The sequence below is a fragment of the Meles meles genome, chromosome 16 (assembly GCF_922984935.1).
Source record: "Meles meles chromosome 16, mMelMel3.1 paternal haplotype, whole genome shotgun sequence".
Taxonomy (NCBI): Eukaryota; Metazoa; Chordata; class Mammalia; order Carnivora; family Mustelidae; genus Meles; species Meles meles.
The window spans coordinates 54,856,365-54,875,480 of NC_060081.1; the positions used below are offsets into that span (position 1 = coordinate 54,856,365).

General features: G+C 43.5%; 1 protein-coding gene and 1 pseudogene across 1 annotated transcript in view; both read left to right on the forward strand.

Moving 5' to 3' along the window:
- LOC123926783 (signal-regulatory protein beta-1-like) overlaps positions 1-19,116 on the forward strand; it is a 105,368-nt gene that overhangs the window by 35,394 nt on the left and 50,858 nt on the right. The window lies entirely within an intron of this gene.
- Positions 11,269-12,375, forward strand: LOC123926786 (annotated as a pseudogene).

Sequence of the window (19,116 nt, forward strand, 5' to 3'; positions counted from 1 at the left end):
CTTCATTCTAGGAATAAACGCCCCCGTAGTTCCTGGTATGGTCCCAGATCGATTCCAGGAGTAAACGCATTAACAGTAGAAGTCATGTATACATTGGGTCTGGAGTTATGCCCTATAAAACCAGCCTGTGAGATTGGGAGGGGGTCGCTCTCTTCGGAGGTGGCCCTGGCCGGTCAGTCTGACTTCTAATGCTTGGCATAGAATAAAACTCTACATAACTTTCACTTTGTCTCAGTCTCATTCCCCTGGCCGGTCAGTCTAACTTCTAATGCTTGGCATAGAATAAGGCTTTGCATAACTTTCACTTTGTCTCAGTCTCGTTCATTTGATAATGGACCCCAACATTCTGCGATTAAAAGACGAGAACTGAGTCAGCATCAGAATTTCTGGGAAAAGCCTCCGGAGGTAAGACCTCAAGATTTTATTCTGTGGGATCTGGTCTGTCAGTCTGGTTGCAGAGCCCCAGGGTATAGCCCACCAGGGAGAAGCTGGACGCAGCATTGCTCCCCAGGGCTGAAGTGGATGGGGGATGCACCATCCCTCCACTGGAAGATTGCCAGGGGGTTCGAGTCCCCCAGGTGGTCAGGGACATGCCAGGGGTTTCGACCCCTAGGTGGTCAGGGGACCTGCCGGGGGTTCGAGTCTCCCTAGGTGGTCAGGGGACCTGCCAGGGGGTTCGCGTCACCCTAGACGGTCAGGGGGTTTGAGTCCCCCTAGGCGGTCAGGGGACCAAAAAAAAAAATCCCCACCAGTCGCAGGTTATGTTTTTGAGTTGGGATTATATCTTGCACACCCTTAGACTTGATATCTGGTTGAGAAAGGGCTGCTGGGTCTGGTCTGCAGTTGTCTTCATCTTGTCTTTTTTTAATCTGTTGTGTTGTTTGTTGTGTTTGAAGAAATGGGGCAAGCAGAGAGTAAGGGACCTATGACACCCCTAAGTCTTATTCTCTAGAATTTCAAGGATTTTCAAGGTAAAACCACACAGTTGGGTGACATGGTTTACCCAGGAAAACTCTCTAAAACTGGGAATGCTTTCTCTGCATTCTGGCAGCACTCCCCCTTCTGTTTCTGCACCAACTTGGGTGTGGCCTGCATAACTGGCCTCTAGACCATCCTTGGTGCTTCCTGCACCATGACTCCTTCCCTCTTCACTGTCAAGGAGCAATAAGAGCAGCCCCTGGACCTAACACCCCCCACTCCAGATCTTCCCACCTGTGTCTCAGGTAAATATTAAAAGTGGAGTGGGTCCAGGTGAAACGTAAATCAGTATTTGAACTAAGTTAAGTTTGTTGGTTTAATTAAGATAGACATGTCTTTAAAGTTAACAGCAGTAAACGTGAAACTTCAATCAAAGTTTACTGAAGGTCAAATAAGCTCATGCTGTTTGTTAAAATCTGTTAACAAAGAAATAACTGAACTGATGGTTAATTGTCTGTCTCAAAGTTTTAATGGGTAATTGTTAAAGTAACTTTCAAAGTCTTTGGTAACCTGAAACTTTAAAGTTTTGGTTGGATGACAAATGGAATTAAATTATGGACATCTAGGTCTTAACCAAATGGGATAAAATTCTAAAGCATTGGTTGCTGGAACTAGGTTTGTGCTTTTGGAATCTGTTGGTAAACATGCTTTGTGCTTAACTGATTCATAAATTTGTCTTCTAAGAATTCTGTTGTAACTATTCACAATTGGTTAATACTTAACCATCATTAGAAACTGAAATGTTTCTAAGAATAGAAAATTCTGATAATTGTAACTAAGACTGATGGAAGTGAGGGAAATAACCCTATATGTAAAAAAGTAGGAGATACATAAGAAAGATAAGGACTGGGAATACATTTTGTTAAAGAAAAGGGTAATTTTGTCGTAAATGAGATGATTGTTTAAAAGAAAATGGCTTGGGACAAAACCTGGATACAAAAGAAAGTGGTAAAATTGTTTGTAAAGGGAAATTTTCAGAAAAAAAAATTTAGGTATGGTCAGGATGGACTACCAAAAGAAAAACACCATAAGGTTTTTATTAAAAGTTTTAATGTTGTCTGAAAAACCAGAGGAAAGGCAGTTGATTGATAGTAAGTTTTAAAAAACTGTACACACAAAAAAGAGGACCTAAGAGAGTAAATAGTTTTGTCTTAAAGTAAAAATATCTGGTTGCACCAGAACATGAAAGGAGATAATAAAAACTAAACTTGAGGGTATATAGTAAGTCGTAGAAGGCTTGGGGAAAGTGACTTATTCGCCTTGGTTTATAGGTTTGAAAGGAAACAATGAAATATGTTAAAAATTTGACCTTATTAGATCAGTTTTGATGGATTTGTTCACAAGAAGGAAAAAAAAGACTAATAAATCTTTTCCTGTAAAATGTTTCTGTTCAAATGAGGCATAGTATTTAAGGAGGGAAGACTAAAGCCCTGTGTCATGGCAACTCTATATTGGTGATCCATTCAAGTAAATGTTAAAATCAGAGGGCAGTAAATCTTGCCTTTGCCAGTCAGTCAGCCCCAGATATAAGGAGAAACTTCAGAAAATTGAAGGATTTGAAGGAAGAATCTGACTGAGTTAGTGGGAATAGCAGAAAAGATGTTTGACAACAGGGATACGCAAGATGAAAAACAGACTAAAAAAATAGTTAAAGTTTTGGCATTACATGAGGCAGGAAGGAGACCAAAAAGAAAAAAAAAAGGTCAATGAAAAAGAAAAAGACAAGTAAGAGATGGTCAATGGAAAGAAAAGCCTAAACACAGAGAAAGCAAGTGGGAAGGCTTAGATTCAGATCAGTGTGCTTACTGCAAGGAAAAAGGACACTGGGCCAGAGAATGCCCTAAGAAGAAAACGGCAATGCTGGCGAACAAAGACCGAAGGGTCCATGGTTCGGAGCCCCTCCCCAAACCTCGGATTAAAATTGAGGTGGAGGGAAAATCAATTGATTTTTTGGTAGACATGGGAGCCCAATTTTCATCATTACTAAAGCCTATGGGAAAACTATCTTGTAGAGGAAGTCTGGGTACAAGGGGCAAATGGCACAGAAAGACAGAAATGGACAACAGAAAGGACTTTAAATTTGGCCTCGGGAATAGTCAAACATCAATTCTTGGTCCTCCCTAATGCCCCGTATAACCTGATGGGAAGAGATCTCCTCCACAAACTATGGGCTGGCATTCAGTTCTCGGAAGGAGACATGACTGTGACTTTGGGACAACCCACTGTGCAGATGCTTGTGGCAGCAGTAGATGAACATCTCCTTTATGAGCCAGTCTCAAAACCAGAGGAGATAAAGGAGGGAAGCCTTCTCCAAACCCTACAGGTCGAATTTCCCAAAGTCTGGGCAGAAGGGAGACCACCTGGCCTGCCCAGAGGACGGCCTCCAGTAGTGGTACAGTTAAAAGCGACAGCTACGGCTGTTTGAGTCCGCAGTACTCCCTCCCCTGGGAAACAAAGGAAGGGAACAGAAAACACATTAACCACCTCCGAGGAGATGGGATCCTAGTTCCTTGCAAGTCTCCATGGAACACACCTTTATTGCCCGTCAAAAAGGCTGAAACTGGGGAATACCGACCCATTCAGGACTTGTGGGAAGTTAACAAATGGGTTGAAGATATCCACCTGATGATGCCCAACCCCTATACCCTACTCTCCCTCCTAGGCCCCAAAAGAACTGTGTAAACCGCCTTAGATCTCAAGGATGTATTTTTTTGCATATCTTTGGCAAGGGAGTCTCAACCCCTCTTTGCTTTTGAGTGGTCTGACCCACAGGAAGGGTTCCAGGACCAGCTCACCTGGACAAGACTTCCCCAAGGATTCAAAAATTCACCCACCATCTTCAACGAGACCCTACACGAAGATTTGCATGAGTACAGAATCACCAACCCGGGAGTCACTCTGTTACAGTATGTTGATGACTTGCTAATAGCCGCTGAGGACTATGAGTCATGCTTGCGGGGTGGGGGGACAACAAAAACTCTCTTACAGACTCTGCAGGAAAAAAGGTATTGGGTGTCAGCGAAGAAAGTACAGCTTTGTCAGAGCCACACCACTTATTTAGGCTTTGATCTCCACAAGGAAGTGCGTTCACTGTCTGAGTCCAGGAAACAGGTGATCAATTGATACCCCTGCCCCAACAAGTGAAGGAGTTTCTTGGGAGAGTGGGCTACTGCAGACTGTGGATACCGCGGTTCGCGGAGATTGCCTGACCCCTCTATGAACTGATTAAGGGAGGACTCACTATGGTAGAGTGGGCAGCTGAGGCAGAAGGAGCATTTCAAAAATTACAAACAGCCTTACTGAGTGCCCCAGCATTGGCCATCCCAGATGTTACCAAGCCCTTCCACTTGTATGTGGATGAAAAGGCAGGGGTGGCCAAAGGGGTTTTGACTCAGACTCTGGGCCCTTGACAAAGGCCAGTAGCCTATCTTAGCAAAAAAAACTAGATCCAGTAGAGGCTGGGTTCCCCCCTTGCCTCCGCATAATTGCTGCCACGGCCCTCCTGCTCAAGGATGCAAGTAAATTAACTTTGGGTCAAAATCTCATCTTGACAACTACTCACGCTATCGAAGGCCTCCTCTGGACACCACCAGACCTGTGGATGATGGACACCCGAGTGACAGGGTATCAAGCCCTCCTCTTCAATGAACCGAAAGTGATTTTCAGGCCCCTGGTGGTGCTAAATCCAGCCACGTTGCTGTCAGAAAAGCTAGCTGACCACCCACACAACTGCGGGGAGGTCCTAACCCAGATCACAGGAATAAGGACTGACCTCAGAGACACTCCCCTCCCGGATGGGGAGATGACTCTCTTCACAGATGGGAGTAGCTACATGGCCGATGGAAAGAGGTATGCGGGGGCTGCGGTGGTTTCTCCTGAACAGGAGCTCTGGAAGGCGGCCCTGCCACATGGCACAAAAAGTGGAGCTGATTGCACTCACCAAGGCACTGCAGATGGCCAAGGGTAAGACCCAACATCTATAGGGACAGCAGGAACGCCTTTGCTACTCTCCATATACATGGGGCTATTTATAAAGAAAGAGACCTATTAACAGCAGAAGGAAAAGAAATTAAAAACAGGAAAGAAATATTGGCTCTCCTTCAGACTATTTGGGATACGAAAGAGGTGGCAGTTATGCATTGCCCACAGCACCAAAAGGGGACTGATCTGGTTTCAAAAGGAAACCAATTAGCAGATCGAACAGCAAAGCAAGCAGCCAGGGAAATGGCTCAAGAACTGGTTACACTCCTGGCTCCAGCCCTACCAGAAAAACCAGATTATTCAGAGGAAGGTATAAAACATTTACAAAAATGGACTAAATTAGACTATGAAGGGCATTGGGCTAAGACTAGGGGAGGAAAGTTAATTCTTCCTCGAAGACTAGGGAAAAAAATTAGTAAGCCAAATACATCAGGGCACTCATTTGGGGACACACAAGCTTAAGGAGCTCGTGGGCAAGCAGTTCCAGGTTTCTAAATTAGGGCGTATGGCTCAGGATGTGGTTGGTAGATGTGCTCAATGTCAGGCGGTCAATGCGGGAGAAACTAGAATGGGAAGAGGGGAAAGAGAAAGAGGTAGGGAACCAGGAATTTATTGGGAAGTAGATTTTACAGAGATGAAACAGGAGAAGTGTGGACACAAGTATATGTTAGTTTTTGTGGATACCTTTTCAGGCTGGGAAGAAACTTTTTCCGCCAAACATGAAACAGCAGGAATGGTAGCCAAAAAGCTACTAGAGGAAATAATTCCTAGGTTTGGGTTGCCTCTCACGACTGGGTCAGACAACGGCCTTGCATTTGTGAGTTCAGTCTCACAGGCATTGGCCAAGGCCATGGGCACTAATTGAAAACTACACTATGCCTACCAGCCCCAGAGCTCTGGACAAGTAGAAAGCATGAACCACTCTCTTAAAGAGACCTTAACAAAGTTAATTCTGAAAACTGGCAGTGAATGGGTGGCTCTCCTTCCCTTCGCCCTCCTTAGGGCGTGGTGTACACCCTACTTAAACAAGGTTATCCCATTTAAAATAATGTTCAGGAGACCCCCTCCGCTCTGCCCATGGCTACAAGAGGTTGCCCTAACAGAAATGACTGATCAGTCTGTACTCCAGTCACTGCAGGCGCTACAGTCTGTCTTAAAAAGAGCCCATACAGGGATCTGAGCTGCCTACACTGAGACAGAGATGGAAATAAAACCGCATCCTTACCAACCCAGAGACTTGGTTTGGATACATTGCCACTGAATGAAAAACTTGGAGCCTCGCTGAAAGGGACCATTCACTGTCATCCTGACCACCCCCACGGCAGTAAAAGTAGAAGGCATCAGGGCTTGGATTCACGTGTGTCATGTCAAATGAGCCGAAAACAAGGACACCCCCCAGAAATGGGAGTCACTGTCGGAGGACCCCACTAACTGTGGACTAAAACTAAGACTCAAAAGGGTTTCATAACCTGGTCACTTTTAACCCTGTTCCTACTCAGCAGCAGTCAGGGGACACCTCATCCGCCTAAAACAGCCCAATAGAAAATCAGAAAAACAGCGGATGAAACAACACTCAAGGTTAACGACACCTCAGGCCAGCCTGTTTTCACCCTCAAGAAGTGGCTGAAGAGTCAAAGAATTGACTAATCTCCAAAGAAAAGAGGGGAATGTTAGGGCGAATTTAATGTTAAAACCTGTTTAACTATTAGGGCCTGCTTAGCCAGAGCAACTCCATATTGTCTAGGGAGCCATATTATTGTTTACATCCACAGACTTCATTCCAGGAATAAACACCCCCGTAGTTCCTGGTATGGTTCCACATATTGATTCCGGGAGTAAACGCCTTAATAATAGAAGACATGTACCTTGGGTCTGCGGTTATGCCTTATAAAACCAGCCTGTGAGATCAGGGGGGGGTCACTCTCTTCGGAGGCAGCTCTGGCCGGTCAGTCTGACTTCTAATGCTTGGCATAGAATAAAGCTCTACATAACTTTCACTTTGTCTCAGTCTCGTTCCCCTGGCCGGTCAGTCTAACTTCTAATGCTTGGCATAGAATAAGGCTTTGCATAACTTTCACTTTGTCTCAGTCTGGTTCATTTGATAACGGACCCCAACAACAGCCAGCTCACTCCATCCACCAGGTGAAAATACAAATAACCGGCAATCTGCAACTTCAAAGAGAGATCTCATCACAACCCAACTATCATGGCACCCTGATCACAGACTTCCAGTCTCCAGGACTGTGAGAAATAAGTTCCTGTTGTTTCAAGGCATCCAGTTTATGCTATTTTGTTATAGCGGCCTAAGCTAAGACAAAGTCAAACTATGGATTTTGGTTAATAACAATGTACCAATATTGGTTCACTAATTATAGCAGATGCAACAAATTACTGTAAAATGCTATAAAGAGGGGATACTGTATGTACCTACATATTGGACTCTGCGTGATTATCGCCATTTTTCTCTAATGTAAAACTATTCCAAAAATGTAACTCTATTCTAAAAAAATAATGTCTACATCTTGTCCTCAGTTGGATCTCTGCCTCTTGCACCCATTGGAGGGCAATTCGAGGAAATGTGTGGTGGGGAGATGTCTGCATTTCTATACCCAGATTTTATCTTACTTCCCAAGTCTAAGGTTCCTCTTCCTTTCTCTGTCCTCTGTCCTCTGATAGAGCTCACTCCAAAGCCTGTCACTCAGTGATCCCTGAAGAACCTTCTTCTCAGTCCCCCACGATATTCACTCTAAATGTTTCCAATTAGTGAAGCCCAGGTTAGATCAGGTGGAGTGAGAGAACTCTGGGTGCTTGGGTGAAGTAGGGTAGCTTTAAGACCTCAGTGGTGGATGCACTTAATCCATGTCCTGTGCCCAAGCAATTGAGGTGGAAAGGGCTCTGCAGTGGGTGGTGGATCCTGTGATACACGAGGCCTGAGGAGATGGCCCTCATCTGTCAGCCCTCATTGAGATGGCCTCAGTTGAGGAAAGCCTTCATGCCCAAGGTCAAGCCTGGGACATTGACACATCCAGTGTCTCATCAACATGGGGGTGGAGCCCCTTCCACCCTCTAAGACAAAAATCATCACCATCTCCAAAACTCTAACCTCATTCTACACCATGTCTTTGAGCCTCTACATCAGCAGGGGTGCAGCCTGGTGAGACTAGGATGGGATGAGGCTCAGGAATGAGCACGAGCATGTGGATTCCATAAGCTCTGGAAATCCCAATCAACTGGCCAGTAGGTTCTCAGCTTGTAGCCCCCTTGCCTTTCCATTTGATAATCTCAAAGAAAATGTGTCAAAACTCCCACAGTTATTCCTTCATCATAATCCCCTTCCTCTGACATCATGGAGACAGGGAGTGTCTTCTCTCCTTCAGAGCATGGAGTCCTGGGCCTCTCCAGGATAGCATTCAGACAGAGAAGGCTCCAGGGTCCCCACAATGCCTGTTCCTGCCTCCCCACTGTGCCCACCTCTGCCATCCCTACTTCTGACACCGCTGCTGGCATTTGCAGGGGAATGGGTCCTCAGGTGTATGTGCTGGGGACAACCCTATGCCTGTTTACTGTGTTCTTTTCACCTGTTTACCTAGAATTTCTTGGGGAGAGAATTTCTCTGTCCTCCTCAGAATTTACAGAACTAAATTGGAAGTGTTCCCAGCTCACAAAAACTCCCAGTGACTGTGTCTGTCCCACACATTTTTGTTCAGGGATTAGGTGCATGCTAATGGACAGGGCTGAGCACAGCACAGACATCAGAGCTCTCATCCCTCAGCCCCTAGGAACAAAGAACCTGTCTTTTCAATTTACTACCACCACACAGATGCTACCTATCGATGGACAACAAATGTTGGAGAACATGAAATTATAAAGCAGGACAAGAATCTACAATGCTTCCATCCAAAGATGACAGCTGTTTAAAATTTGCAGAGGTTTTGTGCTCGTGGAATATTTGCAGAAGTCGTCACTAGAGGTCTCCCTGGGTCAGTGATGGAAGCTGAACCCTACAGGTTCCCCAGAGAGCTAAATATTTCCGTTTCTACTTGCTGAAAGAGTTAACAAGCTTGTGGAGTCTCTTCCCTATGGCCATTCATCAAATACCTGTAATAGCCAACTCAAGATTGACACCATTGGACCATAAGACTTCCAAGAAAGCTACAGTAATTGAAACAATGACATTGGTGAAAGAACCAACACACAGACCAATGCAACAGAATAGAAAGTCCAGAAATACACCCACATATATATAGCCAACTGATCTTTGAGAATGACCAAGATAGTCTTTTCAGCAAACGGTGAACATCTGGACATTGGGATATCCAAATACAAAAATAATTGCTTCTCCATACAGTCTAACAGCCTTAATAAAAATAACTCATACATAATACACAAAACTATAAAATTCCTAGTAGATACCATGGAAGAAAATCTAGGTGATCCTTGATATGGATTACTTTTTTTTAATAGATTGACTTCATATCTTAAAGCAGTTTTAGGTTCATACCAGAATTGAGCAGATGGTGCAAAGATTTCCCATGGGACTCCCTGTCCCCATACATCACAGCTGCTGCCATTATCAATATCCTCCACCAGACCGATACATTTATTACAAATATGAACCTACACTGAAATGTCATTAGCATGGACTACGGACTTTGGAGTCCATAGTTCACATTGTGGTTCACTCTGAGTATTGCATTGTCTATATGTTTGATATCAACTTTTTTTTTTAATAAAGATTTTTTTTTAAGATTTTTTTTTTTATTTGACAGAGAGAGATCACAAGTAGATAGAGAGGCAGGCGGGGGGGGGGGAAGCAGGCTCCCTGCTGAGCAGAGAGCAGAGAGCCCGATGCGGGACTCGATCCCAGGACCCTGGGATCATGACCTGAGCCGAAGGCAGCGGCTTAAACCACTGAGCCACCCAGGCGCCCTGATATCAACTTTTATAGTATTATACAGAGTAGTTTCATTGCTCTAAAAATCCTCTATGATCTGTCTTTTTACCTCTTTCCACCCTAAACCCTGGCAATCACTGATATATTTACATTCACCATAGTTTTGCCTTTTCTAGAATGTCATATAGTTGGAATCATGCAGTATGCAGGCTTTGCCTTTTAATTAGTACTAAGCATTTAAGTTTCTTCCATATCCTTTCAACTTGCTAGTTCATTTCTTTTACGACTGGATAATATTCCACTGTCTGGATGTACCACAATTTCAATATTCATTCAACTACTGGAGGTCATCTTGGTTGCCTTCAAGCTTGACAATTAAAACTAAAGCTGCTAAACTGTGAGGAGGAATCTGTTCCAGGCCTCTCTCGTAGCTTCTGGTAGCCTCAGACCATCCTCAGATTGTACACAGCATTCCTCCTGTGTCTTCACATCATCTTCCCTCTGTGTATGACAGCTAAGCTGAGCCATGCCTGAACTCCTGTCCAGGAACTATGAAATAATGTATGTTTTCTTAAACTATTAAGTTTGTGGTGATTTGTTATGCACCAAGTTCCCCTATTTATTCAGCTTCTACTATGCTCCAGGCCATTCTCCTATCATGATGCAGAAGGAAGGTACACTTCCCCTTTCTGTACATGGGTCCCTCTCCCCTTATCCCATAGAGCAACCGGATTTGTAATTTTTATACATCTGTGTCAGTACATGTTGCTAAAAAATGGTGTAATGAGTCTCCACCTTGACCTAGAACCAGAGCCTTACATCATCTTAGGCCAAGACAAAGAACATGAGAAATGAAGCCAACTTTCTTTCCAGGAACTTTGGATCAAGACTTCCAGGTGACCCACACTGAGAGTTCAGTTTCAGTTAAGGCTGACCTTGACCCTGGGCTGCAATGTGTCTGCTCACTCCCCAGCAGGGCCTGTCTTGTGGTTCTGGGAAAATGGGCAGGAACAGCAATTAATCTACAATTAATTAATCAATGGAAACAACTGCCCCTGAATAAACCAAGTAGAAAACACAGAGGTGAACCACACACACACTATTCCATCTGCATCAGTGACATGTAGCCCAAAGATGTGGGCTACATCTGTTACTGTTACTGTTACTGTGTGACATGAACAAGAGGGCATCTGAGGGTATCTGGTGGCTCTCTCAGTATAGCATGAAGCTCTTGGTTTTGGCTCAGCTTATGATCTCAGGGTCATGAGATTGAGCCCCAGGTCAGGCTCTCTCTCTCTCTCTCTCTCTAAAATCAATCAATCGCCCCTTCCACACGGTCAAGATGAGCTCGTACCTGTGCCTGGAATCAGGTCACAACCTCAGCCGCGCCTGTCTCCTGTCACTGCCTCAGGACCATGGACCCCCGCAAAGTGAGTGAGCTTCGGGCCTTCGTGATAATGTGTAAGCTGGATCCTTGCATTCTGCACACTGAGGAAATGCATTTCCTGGGGGAGTGGGTGGAGAGCATGGGGGGGTAAAATACCACCTGCCACTCATAAAACTAAATTCGAAGACAGTATCAAGGAAGAAAAACCAGATAGTAAGAAGGCGGAGGAAAACATAAAGACAGATGAACCATCAAGTGAGGAAAGTGATCTAGAAATTGACAATGAAGGTGTGACTGAACCAAATACTGATGCCCCTCAAGAAATGGGAGATGAAAATGTAGAGATAACCGAGGAAATGATGGATCAGGCAAATGATAAAAAAGTGGCCGCCATTGATGCCCTAAATGATGGTGAACTACAGAAAACCATTGACTTGTTCACAGATGCCATCAAACTAAATCCTCGCTTGGCCATTCTGGATGTCAAGAGAGCCGGTGTCTTCATCAAATTACAGAAACCAAATGCTGCCATTCGAGACTGTGACAGAGCTATATAAATCCTGATTCAGCTCAGCCTTCTAAGTGGTGAGGGAAAGCACATAGACTTCTGGGCCGTTGGGAAGAAGCAGCACACGATCTTGCCCTTGCTTGGAAACTGGATTATGATGAAGATGCTGGTGCAATGCTGACAGAAATTCAACCGAGGGCCCAGAAAATTGCTGAACATCGGAGAAAGTATGAGCGAAAACGTGAAGAGTGAGAGATCAAAGAAAGAATAGAAAGGGTTAAGAAGGCTTGGGAAGAACATGAGAGAGCCCAGAGGGAGGAAGAAGCCAGACGATAATCAGGAGCTCAGTATGGCTCTTTCCCAGGTGACTTTCCTGGGGGAATGCCTGGTAATTTTCCTGGAAGAATGCCTGGAATGGCAGGGGGGATGCCTGGAATGGCAGGAATGCCTGAGCTCAATGAGATTCTTAGTGATCCGGAAGTTCTTGCAGGCATGCAGGATCTGGAAGTTATGGTGGCCTTCCAGGATAAGGCACAGAACCCAGCAAATATGTCAAAATATCAGAGCAACCCAAAGGTTATGAATCTCATCAGTAAATTGTCAGCCAAATTTGGAAGTCAAGCATAATACCCTTCTGACAAATAAAGGTTTTGCTGAAGGAAAAGCAACTTTGATCACCTAATGGATGTAGCAATAATACAAACCAGTGTACCTCTGACCTTCTCGTGAAGAAAGCTGGGTGCTGTGAAGAGAATCCCTACCCCTCTGCTCCCCATGCAACTGAAACATTCTACAATGGTTTGCCATTAGGGTATTCATTCAGATAATGTTTTCCTACTAGGAACTACAAACTTTAAACACTCTTTGTACCTTAAAAATATTTAAAAACATATTAAAATGGTGTGTTGGTCCCTCATTTTTTTAAAAGAAAAATCAATCAATCAATCAATCTATCAATCTTAAAAAGAAAGAGGGCACCCTGACATGGCATATGTATCTGATTCAGGCACCTAGGTGTCTGTGAATGGTGAATACAACCTGAGAAACTCAATTTCCTTGTCTTGGAAAAATAAATTTTTCAAAACCTGAAACATGTACCAAATCATCACTATACACTGGATACTATGTCCCTTAATCCATGAATACGCTATAGGTTAGGATTCTGTAGTTGACTCTTCTGTCGGTCAGGGAACCTATGCAGTATATTGAATCAAGCCATATTGACAAACTGTGTTCTTCTTTGATGGCACAACCACCAAAACCTGAACATCGGGCAAGAGAAACTCAAAAATAAAAAGGTATTCAGTAGGTAAAGTGCAACCACAAGTGTGCATTGCATGGTCCAAAAAGTGGGTAAACTGAGCCTAGAAGTCTGACTGGCCTCTCTGAGGTGTATAGACAAACCTGACCTCAAGAATGAGCATTGAGTCTATTGTAGCCTGTTTCCTGACTCTCTACCCTTCACTCACTGACCCTTGTGGCCACAAGTTAGCTTCTGGATTTGGATGAAATCTAAACTTGGGTGTAGTTAGCCTCAAAGCCTACTTGCTCCTGAATAAAAACAAAGGGATCCAAAGGCAGACAGAATCTGTACAAGCCTTCATAATTCCATTCACCCATTTGATTTAAGCCTGGTCATTAGGGGCCACCACAGTGCAGTCAGGGACCTGTTCTTCACATAGAAAGCCAATGAGTGAGTGTGGTTTCCTGCTATGGCTTCTGGGAAGTCAGGAGACAAGAAGGAGGGATCTTGTGTGTCTTCCACTCCCAGGTCTTCTTTGGAAAAGCTGTCCTGGAAGGGTAGAGTCACTCTCCTAGCATTTAATCTTTCGCTGGTCTGCCCTGGTCTACGCCCAGCTCTGCTGTTCTCTTATTCTCTGAGATCCACCAGTGTTTTCTGCTCCTTGCCACTCCCTGAATTAATTACATTAAATCCAGTGAGATTAGTGTGTCCATCTGTTCTGCTGGGAAAACTAGTCTTCCTCAGTAATGTTCTCTTCAAGTCTAGCCACATTCCATGCCATCCAACTGGCCATGGAAAAGTTACATATTTCTCTCAAGCTGAAAAATATAGTGGCTTACCTGCCATTCTCTTGCATTTGACTGTGGTTAGCGCAGGGACCACAATCTAGATCTGTCTGCCCTTGGTTTAGTGTTACACTGTACTATGCTGTGTATCCATATGAAATCTGCTGAAATGTATAATATTTTATGGTATCTAAATATCTGAATATCCTCCGGATTTTCCTCATTCTGAATACATTCTACTGCACAGCTGAAAATCCAGTTGAAAAGACTTCTAAAAGTGTAGGTAGTGACTGCAGAAGCCAAGAATCACAAATGCATAGAGCCCTAAATTTGTAAGACCAGCATGATGGTAAAACATGCTGCATCTGGCCTAATCTGAGGTTTGCTACTCGTGACCGTGGGCTACTTACTGAACTTCTCCAAACCCTAGTTCCTTCCTGTGTAAAATCTCATATCTTGGACTCAGAACCATGTAGTGTCTGTGAATCTTCAAATTTTAGAATTATCAAGTCACAGAGTGAGTGGTAGGTTCTTAAATGGAATGTTCTGATTTAGAGGTTCTTAAATGGAATAGAATGTTCATCTTTGATCTTTCATAGCCAAAGTGGGGGAAAAAATGAAGAAATTTCGGTGGCTTTCCTCAGTCCCATCATTCTTTCATGCATACATTCCCCATCCACTCACACATCAAACATGCATTCACTGAATGCACTCTTCTCAGTCAGCAATGCATTTTCTTATGCATGCATCTGTTAATGGGTACCTGCATCCTCCTGTGGAGCAGGCTCTGAGCAGATGGCCCATCTTCCAGGAGGTCCTTGGCACCTATGGTGGAATTCCTATAGTAATTCTCTGCTTTCTCTGGAATGTGTCAGTTCCCCCTAAAGTGACAGTGTGCCAGCCTTCACTCCCCTTGGACTTGATGGCTATTACCTACCATGTGCAGAGATTCTATCCACAGAGTGTGCATCTCACCTGGGTAGAGAAGTGTCCTATGTTCAAGGGAGGCAAGCAGCTCACATCAAAGCAGAATAGCGATGGGACCTACACTTTGGAAAACTTGCATTTGGCGAATGTGTTGGGTCAGGAGTCCGAGAGGATCCTCATCTATAAGATGCAGCATGAGGCACAACCTCCCACTTAGGCCAACCTCCTACCATTCACAGCAGTCCTCCGCATACAGGTCATTGGAAGCTCAGGTAAGCTCACCTCTACTGCTCTGAGCTACTGGGTCACCCTTGTCTACTGAGTGGCATGAGGTCTTTAAAGTCACAGAGTCCCATTTGCTGTCTCCTTCTGCCTATTGGTAAGTCCAGAGATGCCTGTCCTTATGTTTGTGGCTTTCCTTCTGGTCTTCAAGGTGCTGGTGAGGAGTTTCACAGTCACCTACATCTGCAGGTGGCAGGGCTATAACAGGTGAGTTGGGGACAGGCCTTATTTCATAAGGAGAGGGTCATGGTCATTATGATAGGCTGATCAGAAGAGTCCAAGATGAGCCCACTATTTCACACAGTACGTACCAGGGGGAATCTAGCCTCAAGAAAATGTTGAGAACAGTCTTGTTTTCTCTAAATGTCTGTAGGAGATCTCAGAGGCTTCCAGCTCTCATGCATCCTGCAGTGGCCTAGGGTTTGAAGGTTTTTCAATGATGTCCCTTGAATCTTGGGTGGATATCCAAGGTGTGAAGGTGGGATGAGGGTCAAAGCTTTGAGCTCCAAACTCCAAAGAGTGCCCCCATATACTGTTTCATATGTCAAATTTCATTGGAGTTATTTTTGGAGTAAATAAGAAAAGTAATGCTAAACTTTACTAATGGAGGTGATGGAGGACTGGAAGGCTTTAACTAGTGGCACAGATGATCGTGTGTATGGGAGAGTTCAGAACTCAGACAGAGGGGTTGGGCTGCAGTGAGTAGGGATCTTTTTTCTTTTTTTTTTTTCTTTTTTTTTTTTAAGATTTTATCCATTTATTTGACAGAGATCACAGTAGGCAGAGAGGCAGGCAGAGAGAGAGAGGGAGAAGCAGGCTCCTTGCTGAGCAGAAAGCCCAATGTGGGGCTTAATCCCAGGACCCTGGGATCATGACCTGAGCTGAAGGCAGAGGCTTTAACCCACTAAACCACCCAGGGGCCCCAGGGATCTTTTTTCTGATTTGCACCATCAATCTCATCTTGAGAAGGCCTGACACATAGTATGTGCTCAAGTTTTGCACAATATTAACATTTTGCCATTATGATCCTCTGTTTCTTTTAAAAACATCGTTGTGAATTTGGTGTTCATTATTCGAAAATTAAATTTTATAATTTTATCACATACCATAAGTCCTTAAGCAATATACAGTATTACTTTGCACGTTTTAAATTTTATATAAATGCTGTTATATGTATATAGTATTCTGGAACCCTAGTGTTTTATGCTCAACACAGTTTGTGGGATATTTCATGCTGCTGTACATAGCTCCATTTTGTCAATTTTCCATGACTTTGTAGCTCTCTGTTATACAAATATGCTACAACTTAGAAATTCTTCTCAGGATGGTATGAAAGCTTTGTCTGCTCTTTGGGTAATACAGCTTTTCGACAAACATTTCTGTCTCTGTGTCCATGGGCTCACATGGGAGCGTCCCTCCAGCTCCTCTGCTGTGGTCCATGCAGCAACCGTTTTAGTATCCTTTGGGAGCTTTTGTAATATAAAAAGAACTTTCTATTTTTGATGAAGTTTACTCTATCTGTTTATACCCTTGATCTAGCTTTGTTCTTCTGAGCTCTGTGCTTGTGTGTGTTAGAGATGGTAGGGATGTTATTTTTTTTTCTCCCATTGAGATAAATTTTCCAGAACTTACTGATCAGACAACTGACTTTGCCATAGAGCAGACCACTCCATAAATGTGTGGTTCTTATTAGAGGTCTTATTGCTGTTGAAATACTTCTCTGTGCCTGTCAAAACTTCCCTGCCTTGAACATTTGGGTGTATATGGCCCTTCTTTTCACTCTATCTGTATCTTCGGAGTAAATACCCAGTAGTGTGATTGCTGGGTCATATGGTAGCTCTTTTTTCAACTTTCTGAGGAAGCTCCATACTTTTCCCAAAATGGTTGCTCCAATTTGGATTCCCAACAGTGTAAGAGGGTTCCCCTTTCTCCACAACCAATCCATCATTTGTTGTTTCTTGTCTTATCAGTTTTTGCCATTTTAACTGATGTAAGGCAGTATCTCAATGAGGTTTTTATTTGAATCTCCCCTGATGGCTAATGAGGATGAACATTTCTTCTGTTACTCATTTGTATGTCTTCTTTGGAGAAGTGTCTGTTCGTGCCTTGTGCCCATGTTTTGACTTGATTATTTGTTTATTCAGGATTGAGTTTGACAAATTCTTTATAGATCTTGGATACCAGCCCTTTATCTGTAGTGTCATTTACAAATATCTTCTCCCATTCCGTGGTTGTCTCTTTTTTTGTTGCCTATTTCCTTTGCTGTGCAGAAGCTTTTTATCTTTTTTAAAATTTTTTAATAATTTCTTTTCAGCATAACAGAATTCTTTGCTTATGCACCACACCCAGTGCTCCATGTCATATGTGCCCTCCATGATACACACCACCTGGCTCCCCCAACCTCCCACCCTCTGCCTTTATCTTGATGAAATCCTGAAAGTTTATTTTTGCTCTTGTTTCCCTTGCCTTTGGAGACGTGTCTTGAAGGAAGTTGCTGTGGCTCTCTGGAGAACAGTGTGGAGATTCCTCAAGAAATTAAAAATAGAGCTTCCCTATGACCCTGCAATTGCACTGCTGGGTATTTACCCCAAAGATACAGATGTAGTGAAAAGAAGAGCCATCTGTACCCCAATATTTATTGCAGCAATGGCCACAGTCGCCAGACTGTGGAAAGAACCAAGATGCCCTTCAATAGACGAATGGATAAGGAAGATGTGGTCCATATACACGATGGAGTATTATGCCTCCATCAGAAAGGATGAATACCCAACTTTTGTAGCAACAGGGATGGGACTAGAAGAGATTATGCTGAGTGAAATAAGTCAAGCATCATATGGTTTCACTTATTTGTGGAGCATAACAAAGAACATGGAGCACATGGGGAGATGGAGAGGAGAAGGGAGTTGAGGGAAATTGGAAGGGGAGATGAACCGTGAGAGACTATGGACTCTGAAAAACAACCTGAGGGTTGAAGGGGCCGGGGGTGGGAGGTTGGGGAACCAGGTGGAGGGTAATAGAGAGGGCACGTATTGCATGGAGCACTGGGTGTGGTGCAAAAACAATGAGTACTGTTACGCTGAAAATAAATAAATTTAAAAAAAAAAAAGAAGTTGCTGTGGCTGATGTTAAAGAGGTTACTGCCTATGCTCTCCTGTAGGATTTTGATGGATTCCTATCTCACACTGTGGTCTTTCATCCATTCAGAGTTTATTTTTGTTTATGGTGTAAGAGAATGGCTGAGTTTCATTCTTCTGTATATGGCTGTGCAATTTCCCAGCACCATTTATTGAAGAGACTGTCTTTTTTCCATTGGATATTTTTTCTTGCTTTGTTGAAGATTATTTGACCAAGGAGTGATTGCAATTGCTAGTTCTTCCAGTACTATGTTGAACAATAGTTGAGAGTGGGCATCCTTGTCATGTTCCTGATCTTAAGGGAATGGCTCTCAGCTTTTCCCCATTGAGAATGATATTCAGTGTAGGCTTTCATAGATGGTTTTTATGAAATTGAAGAATGTTCCCTCTATCCCTATATTCTGAAGGTTTTAAACAGGAAAGGATGCTGTATTTTGTCAAAAGCTTTTTCTGCATCAATTGAGAGGACTATGTGGTTCTTGTCTCTTCTCTTACTTATGTGTTCCTCACATTGATTTGCAAATGTTGAACCACCTTTGCCTCCCAGGGACAAATCCCACCTGGTGGTGATGGATAATCCTTTTAATATACTGTTGGACCCTATTAGCTAGGATCTTGTTGAGAATTTTGGCAAACTGTGGAAGGAGCCAAGATGCCATTCAACAGATGAATAGGTAAAGAAGATGTAGTCCATATATACGATGGAATATTACTCAGCCACCAGAAATGATGAATACCCAACTTTTGCATCAACATGGGTGGAACTGGAGGAGCTTATGCTAAGTGAAATAAGTCAAACAGAGAAAGACAATTATCATATGGTTTCACTTACTTATGGAACATAAGGAATAGCATGGAGGACATTAAGAGAAGGAAGGGGAAAATGAAGGGGGTGGAGAATCAGAGGGGGACATGAACAATGAGAGACTATGGACTCTGGGAATCAAACTGAGGAGAGGCAGGTGGGGGGAATGGGTGAGCCCAGTAATAGGTATTA